Source organism: Cyanistes caeruleus, chromosome 14 (genome assembly GCF_971803275.1).
Source record: "Cyanistes caeruleus chromosome 14, bCyaCae1.hap1.1, whole genome shotgun sequence".
Classification (NCBI taxonomy): Eukaryota; Metazoa; Chordata; class Aves; order Passeriformes; family Paridae; genus Cyanistes; species Cyanistes caeruleus.
The window spans coordinates 8,298,010-8,306,737 of record NC_141714.1 but is presented as its reverse complement, the minus strand read 5'-3'; positions in this window follow the sequence as shown (position 1 = coordinate 8,306,737).

The following is an 8,728-nucleotide window of genomic DNA, read 5'->3' as shown; positions in this document are numbered from 1 at the left end:
ATGTAAAACCTGACATAAATTACTTGCAAGAAATAGAACATGTAGCACAGGAAGAGCAAAAGGATTTGACTACAAGTTGGGTAGGCAAAATCTTCAAAGAGTTAGGGTGGAATGGGGGTTCATGGATTAAACCTATCATTGAGAGTGTGATAATTGTATTCCTATCAATTTGGTTAGTTTACAACATCTTAAAGGGCGAAACACAGAAGAAAATGTCCTGGAATAAAAGCACTGACATGAGATCCACACCCACCGTCTTATGGTTCTTCAGTTCGTGACAGCATCCAGGACAAGGCTTACATCAATCAAGGATTCAAAGAACATCAAGTGTAAACTCAGAAACAAAGGACTGTATCAAGTGAAAGCATTTGTGCTTATAGTGAATTGAAAATGTTTTCAAAGGGGAGAATGATAGTAAAAGATTTTAAAATCATAGAAAATTTGGGGAGTTAGAAAGAAAGTTAGGCTTGGAAAGCCCTAGGAAAAGTGTTAAAATAAGCCATGGGAAATGTTAGGCCTTGCGCTTGCTTAAGATCATGTGAAACTACACCTGTGTAGTCAGTATATGAAAAATGATATAATTGTTAGATGTGATTAGATACAATTAATGTTTAAAGAATCATGAGAAACTATGTTAAGAGTTTGGGGGGATCATGAGAAATCCATGTTTGGGTAAAATCAATGCATACAATAGAACAATGTACATTTAATAAGTAGTATGTAAATTATATAACAATAGAGTGTAAAACATGTTCAGCTCAAATCCAAGGCGGGTCAGCTTTGGGTATGTGTACTCATGAGCTCTTCTATAAAGCACATCAATATAATCATTCCGTGATTATGTGTTCCGGAATGTTAACAATCCCTTCATTATTTGAACATCAGATCAAATGGTAAGTTAATGATTATTAGATGCTTAAGCCAGAGCTAATTGTTATATTGTTTGCTATAATGGGCTTGTTTATAGAAGAAAGTGGTGTGAGTGAACCATTACAAGAACAGATGAAGAACATCACAAGAACCAGTGAGAACAATGGCCAGCACCTGGATTCTATACCAATGAATCACCAAGCAGGGGGCCTTGGATCGTGCCAGAAGGTCACAGAGATCTGATGAAGATCTTCCTGGCTTCATCCTGCTGCGGCGACGGAAAGTCCGGAGCGCCGTGGCTTCTCCAGAGGCAGCCCTGAGAAAGGCTGGGCCGAAGAGCGAGTGTGCGGCTTTGGGCAGGCGAGTGATTCCAGCTGGGCTCAGCGGCGGGCAGCCCACACGGGGAGAAGGGACGAGAAAGCTGCTCCAGCGTTCCACCAAGCACAAACCTTTATTCAGGCAGAGCTTCGGCGAAGGGAGCCAGCAACAGCGAATCCACCAAACAGGGGAAAGCCGGGGTATTTATAGGGGAGGAGAGGGCAGGGGGAGCCCGAGATACCTGTATCGGGGTGACAGGCAGGGGGGAGCACCAATGGGGCACAACAGTTTAACATAACTAACTCAAAGACCCCTGGGAGCGATACATTTTCTCTCTGAGTGAAAGGTGTCTTGCCTCCAGGGCAGAGCCAGGATCTTGGGCTAGGCTGGCTCCTCCGCACCCACACATCCTTTGAGGACCACTGACCCAATTCAAGACCATCGACCCAAATCAAGAGAAGAATTGTGCACGCGTGAAGGACTAATAGCCTCATTTTAGTAGTGAATGGGGATGGGAGGTGTTGAGGTTATGCATATGTGTTGTACATAAGCTTTTGGAAAATAAATAGTGGGACCACCTTGTTTGAGGTGGTCGCACCTTTTGGGGAAGATCCCCGTGCACCCACTGGTGAATAAACACACCACTTTCTAACTTTAATTAGTTAGAAGGTCTGTGATCATATCAGTTTTTAATGATTCAGTTAGACTAGACTCCAGAGAGAAGATAACAGACACTGACTTTACACTTTTGGGTTTTTTTCCCAGAAATAGAAGGATATTTTAAATCTTGAAAGCAATAGATGTATTGCCTGAGAGAGTGTATTTTGGGAGATATGAAATCCCATCTTTCTTAGTTAATTTAGTTTTCTCAAAGACAAATTGTGATTTTTATAGAATTATTTCCCATAGTTGTGTTGTAAGACCTTAGTGGGTAGTATGATTTATTTGGCAGCAAAGAAGGTTTATTCATCAGGGCAGTAGTCAGCTGTGTTATACACAGTGAGGACAAAATTAGTTTTTCATCTAATCAGCATAGCAGAAGCATCCTGTCTCTATTCTTCAGGGCAAAATGTGGGGCTGTTTTGTCCTTTAGGTAAAACTGGGAAAACCTGGGAGAGGGGTGATCATTGCAGCATAGTGTTAAGAGCCAAAAAGTACTTGGGAATGTAGAAACAGCAGAGATGTTCACAGGGCTGAGGAAGGAAGTCTCCTGTCTGGCTGGAATCTGTTATGGTGGCATCTCCCAGAGAGATCTGAGGAGACTTGGTGGTTAATCCTCTCTGCCATTTGTGTAGATCTCTGCATATGAGATGCCTTGTTTGCAGAGCAGTAAGAGAAAAATCTGTGCTGCAGCTGACAGCAGTCCGAGGGCTCCTGATGAAAGCAGGAGCTGCAGCCTCCAGGGTTATCAGATGACTCTTGGTTGGGGCCAGACCTGGCCTCTTGGGCCGTTATCTGTATTCTCTGTTACTGTGAGGGCTACAGAGATTGTAGCACTTCGGCTGTGTATTAGGCCTTCTGGCCTTGATCACAGTTTCCCTCCATCCTCCTCCCTTCCTGTTGACTTTACCATAAAATCAATGAACTTTCCAGCCCACCTTATTTTTCTGATACAACAGGACAATACTATGTGTGTTTTCACATCATAACACACCTTCTTAACTTTAAAACAATGAAGTAATTTGTTCTGGGCAATGTCCAGGTGTGCAGGAAATCAGATAATTTAAAGTTGTTGAGAGGGAATAAAGAGAAAAAACTCCCCTAATGATGACTCCTTCCTCATCCTCTATCACAAGTCCTTTTACCTGCTATCAGTTTTACCTTTGTTGTTACACACACCCCCGTAAGATAAAAATGATCTATAAATAGCTTTTACTATGTAAAATTTTAGAGGTCAAGATATTAGTAACAACTTTCCCATTCCTCTGTGATTAACAAATCACTGGTGGAAAGCATCGTCATCATTGTCATTGCCATTACCATAGTCATCATCGAATTGTCATAGAATGGTTTGGGTTGGAAGAGATCTTAGAGATCATCTCGATCCAACCCTCCTGCCATGGGCAGCAGCACCTTCCACTTCTCCAGATTATTCAGAGCCCCATCCAACCTGGCCTGGAACACTTCCAGGGATAGGGCAAACACAGCTTATTGGGGTTACCTGTTCCAGTGGCTCACCACCCTTACAGGGAGGAATTTCTTCCCAATATATAATCTACCCCTGTCCTCTCTCAGTGTGAAGCCACCCCCTTTGTCCTATCACTGCTGTCATCGGGAAGATTTTTCTGCAGGTGTTTTGTGTCTTGCTTGTGTGGAGTTAGATTGATCCAATGGTGCAGAGACTGAGCTCGTGCTAGGGGAAAAACATCTCTTTTCCGTAATTGCAGCACTTGATTTTCTCTGGAGAGGAAATGGAACATGCGCCTGTACTAACAGCTTCCCAGCGCCGTTCCTTGAAGCCGAAGCGGAGCCGCAGGCACGGAGCGCTTTTGGGAGCAGAGCCGAGCTCCGGGCGCCTTGCAGCGCGCGGGCTCGCCAGGGGGCGCTGTGCCCGCGGCAGCGCCGCCGCTCCCTCCCGGCAGCGGCCGATTGGAAGCTACGAACGCATTAAAACAATGGAATTAATCCTCTGTTCTTGCTGCCCTTTGGGTGCCAGTCCAACACAGCAGCTCAGCTGAAATGCCAGGTGTGTTCTGCAGGATCTTCTCCCCGGGATTCGCTCAGCGGCGGTGGAAGGGAACGCTCTCCTGGTTACAGCCACCATGGCTCGGGAAGAGCAGAGCTCCGGCAGGGCTCGTCCGGCAGGGAAAGGCTGATACCTCAGTTTTTAGACAAGACAGATTCCTGTCTTTTTCCTGTAAGACAGGAATAATTTGCAAGCCTAACAATACCTAAAAGAAATGGCTGTGGATCTGCCTTTCCTTCCAACTTATTTCCAGGATATTCTGTGTCCTCCAAGTCTAACTTTTGTTATCTCGGAAGCATTTTGAGGTAGGCTTTTATTAACTGTTGATGTAATACTTACTTTAAACTTTTGGGCTGAATGCCTGATGCAGTTTGAGTTCATCTTTTGGTTTGAAAGCTGATATAAAATTTTGGTCAGGTTTGCGATCTTACCTCTCTAAAATACTGTTCATGTGATCTTCAGAGTAATTTATGTTTTAGAGCACATTTTGCATCAACTCCTCTATTTCCTATAGAAAGATCTGGACTGTTTGTTCAAGCTCTGAAGAGTCTGTGCGACCTGCATGTGAACACAAATTAATTTCCAAGAACATCCATGTAAAAGCAAGTGCCATGTACTTCCCTTTTTCTTTATTTCTTGTGAAGTCAGTGGCCTGGCTAACAAGCATCCAGATGCCTTCATGAAGTCAGTGTTCTCATTGTGTAATTAAATTCTTCTATTTATTTCCCAAGAGAATCACCCATGTGTCTTCACATCTTTGATGCAGTAAAAGGTGTGGTTTCAGGGAGTGCAAGAGCTGGAAGGGTGGAGCACACAGCCCAGCACCAGCTGGAGCATCACTGCCTGGAGAGCTTGGGAGGACTGGGGGATGGGGACCAGCTGGAGAGGGCTTGAGGGGTTCTCATCCATGCATACAAATCTCTTAGGGGGCCAGGGAGGGTAAATATGATGGAAACAGGCTTCTTTCAGTGGTGCCCAGTGAAATAAACAGAGGGCACAGACAATAAATTACATTAAAAAGTACCTTTTTTTCACTTCTTTGAAAATGCCCAAGCTTTAGTCTGTGCTGATGCAAGATGCCTTTTGTGCTCATGGCATGGCAGGAAAGCAGAGCCAAGTGCTGGACCTTCCCAGACTGGTGCACAGGTAGGAGCAGGACAACAGGTACTTAAAGAAAATAAGTTGATTTGTGAGTGGGCCTCTCCCTGGGCAGATCTCACACAAATGCAGCAAAGGCTGTTACCACATTGCACTGCTTAGTTCATTTAAAATATGTAGCGCTGACATATTAGGACATCCTAACTCTGAAAGAAATATCAGAATGGTGCAGAATATAGATAATCTGCTTAAGACATTAAAGAATTTAGTTTTATTCTGCTCAAAAGTTATTTGAAATATTCATGGTAAAAGCTGGGAAGGAGCGATAATTACTCCTGCAGTGTGTTGATGGATAATATCCAATGCTTGTAATAAACTTGGAATTGTGCTACTCTGATCAATCTATGGAGGCACCACCATCTTAAGTTATGCTTCAGTTTGTGAACTGCTGCATTGTTAGTTTGTGGTCCCACCACTCTGCTCCAGGCTGAAAGTGCTGGATTGGCAGGGAGAAGGCAGACAGGCAAAGGCCCTCTCTGCAAAGAAACTGCTAGCTGCTTTATTTCTCCTGCTGTTCATTTACACAGGTAGAAAAGCCAACAAGTTTGGATCCTGAGTCTGTCAAAACAGGTGAACTTTGCCATATTAAGCCAAGACATGGACTCTTGACCACTGTACAATGTCCTAGGAATTCCTTTTGTTGCTGCTGTGCATTGTCACTGCTGAGGGGGAAATACTATGGGAGCACATGCCCTGTCTCTAGAACCCATAGCTGACCTCACTGTGCTCTCAAATCTTTAATTTGCAGCTTTTTGATGTCTCTAGCATTGCTTTCAAAGCAAAATAGGGAGAAGGTAAACTGTGTGTAGCTAATGATACTGTAGAATGCATAAAACTTGCGAAGTCCTAGGTCTCTGAGGTAAGATCAATTTGAAATTACTGTGATGTAGAACTAGCATAACACAAAAAAGGGAAGCATATATGGAAGGGAATTAACAGTAGATGTGAGCATCTTGGATTGTTTCTTTCTATTTTCATTTCATGTCTGGAAAGCTGTTTGGCTTTTCCAAAATTTTCCAGTGATGTTTGCTTTTTTCAAGACCCTTTCCTGGAGAACTAGGTCAAGCTTCTGTCACAAGATGTGCCCCCAACTACAGCTTCTCTTGGTTTTCCATACTGTGTGTGCAGCATGACTCTTGCAGCAAACTAGGACAAAGGTTTTGAAAATTCGACAACTTGTCATTTATTTTCCTGGTGGACTATAGAGTTGTGCCATGGATAAGGTTTGCATTGTTACTGTTCTATGCTAAGAAAACATGAAGGGAAACCAGGAATTTTTAGGGAATACAGTCTCCAGTGCCTGCAGCCAGAAGTGGAGAGTTGTGTGATAATTATTCAAATCTCTTGGTGGACATCTTGCAAGTAATGTGGAATGTGAAAATGTTCTGACAGAAGCAGTTTGTTTCTGAGTTCAGTGTAGATGACTTCCGCATCTCATGCATTGGTGCATCAATCAAGAGTACAACCACTTCATTCAAAGTACCAGAAGAAGCTGGACTTCTCCAAGTAGGCAGTTTAAAGAATTTGAAAAGAAGAAATGCAGGAAATGACTTGGTTAACCTTGCCTGAAGAAGGGTAATTTTTTCTAATAATTACTAATACATTCCCTTTGCTTTTGACCTTCTTAACAAGGCCATTTACATCACAGATTCATCATGAAGTGAGAACCGTGGGCTTATGTAACTGCATGAAAGATGACCTGTTCCTCTGCAGTTACACTCAGGTGGAAACAGGAGCAGGGTGCCTGAGCATTCTCTGGGGAAGCATCACAAGGGGTGGAATTTGTGCTGGGAGGAGGGGGAGAATGATAAGTGTTGTGTGCAAGCAGCAGGAAGTTTTGACTGCAGGACATTCTGCCTGCATTGCTGCCCTACCATCAGTGGGCGTCTCCAGGGCTCTGGACCTGGCACCATGTGCGCTGAGCTCCCGACACTGCAGGAGCTCACCTGGCTGGTGTCAGATTCCCGCTGGGACTTGGCAGCAGTCTGTCCTGTCACTGTGGTCGCCGGCAGTGGAAAATACCTATGGAAATCTCAGTTTCCTGCTGCTGGAAAGAAGCAATGAAGTGAGTTGAGAAGTTCTGGTTTCTCTTCCTCCTGATGGATTTTTTTAATTTCATTCCACACTACAGAGGCAATTTCTGTGAAGGCCTCTGTCAGTTTATTCCACTTCAACAGGACTGTGTTTGAACGCTGTGAATGTAGCCTGTATGGCTTTAATTCTCCTTGCCTTAGTGCTCAGGGGATGGTGGGCATTCCAGTATCTGCTGATCTTTATGCCTGCGACAGAAATACTGACTTCACTGTCATGAAAGCACCGTGGATAGCCCTGACTGAAAGAGGCAATTGCAGTTTTGCTGAAAAAATTCAGGTGGCAGCCAGAAGAGGTGCAACAGCAGCCATGATCTACAATTCACACGGCAAAGGCAACACAACAGCACCCTCCTGATAGCACATCAAGGTGAGGGAAAGGGTGCAGGCACCCAATCATTTTTTTTCCTGAAGTTTGGTATGGGGCAGCAAAGCCAGACTCTGAGGAACCAGGGGTGTTTGTGTGTGATTGTTGTTCTGATAAAGAGATTCAATTAGAAAAATAATGTGTTATGCAATTTGAGTCTTGACTTCAGTGCTTAGTCAGCAAGACCCTGCTATTATGTTCTGTGCTTGGTACAGTACAGGCAAAGGGCTGAGTGTCTGAAGTTAGTCCTGTTTTTTAGCTGTACAAGTTGCAAATTAATTTAGATAGTGATGCAGAGCAACCCTTAGTGTTTGTTTTGAAGGCATCTGTGTATTTTTCGAGGTGAGAGGACACAAATGAACCTACAGGTGTCTGCAGCATAGGTATGTGCCTTGCAAATTGAAAGACAGATTTTTTTCCTTTTTTTTTTTTTTTTCCTGAATTTTCCTTATTCTGAGAGCCAGAAAGTTCTCAGTGTGAGATATGTGGCTTCAAATAGTGGTACATCTGGCAGGTGGTTTTTAAAACTTATCAGCTCTCCTGGGGATTCCCAGCCACCTGACCCACTCCTCACTGGCCCAGAGTCACTGACCAGGCCAGGATGCACAGGGACTGCTGGCCCCTTGCAACTGGCTTCCCTGCCAAACCAAGCAAGGCTGGTTGAGCTTCTCCTCAATCAAAAAGTCAAAAGAGTGGCACTCTGGGGAAGAGGAGCTTGAAATGTTCTTTCTCATGTTATTTTCCTTTGTTTCCGCAAATTCCCTGGCAGGGCTCTACAGCATGTCACACTTGTGTTTGCAATGACTCTGCCAGCACTCTGATCACACTGCCTGATATAAGACAACTTGGCAAAGTGTGTAAGTGTTGGAGCAAGGGGCTGGTGCATACAAACTGGCTGCCCCAAAAAATAACTGCAGGAGCCTTGGAGAAACAGGACTTTTTGATCTATAGATCAACAATATCAATTAATAATTAATGATGTAAGCACAACTAATACATAGAAAAAGAGGTTGCTGGTAAATGGGAGGTTTGTAGCATCTGTCAAATGATCAGGGCAGCAATGGCCAGTCCAGTGAGGGAACAGTGCTAACCCAGTATTTTGTAAGACAATGTCTTGGTTTGAAAGACAGGTGTCTGCTAGGGAAGGCAGGACCCTCCCTTGGAATGGAAAAGGTAAATGCCCTCCCTCTGAATTATTATAATTTTGAAATTAAGGGGCTCTCAGGCAAAGATATGGGA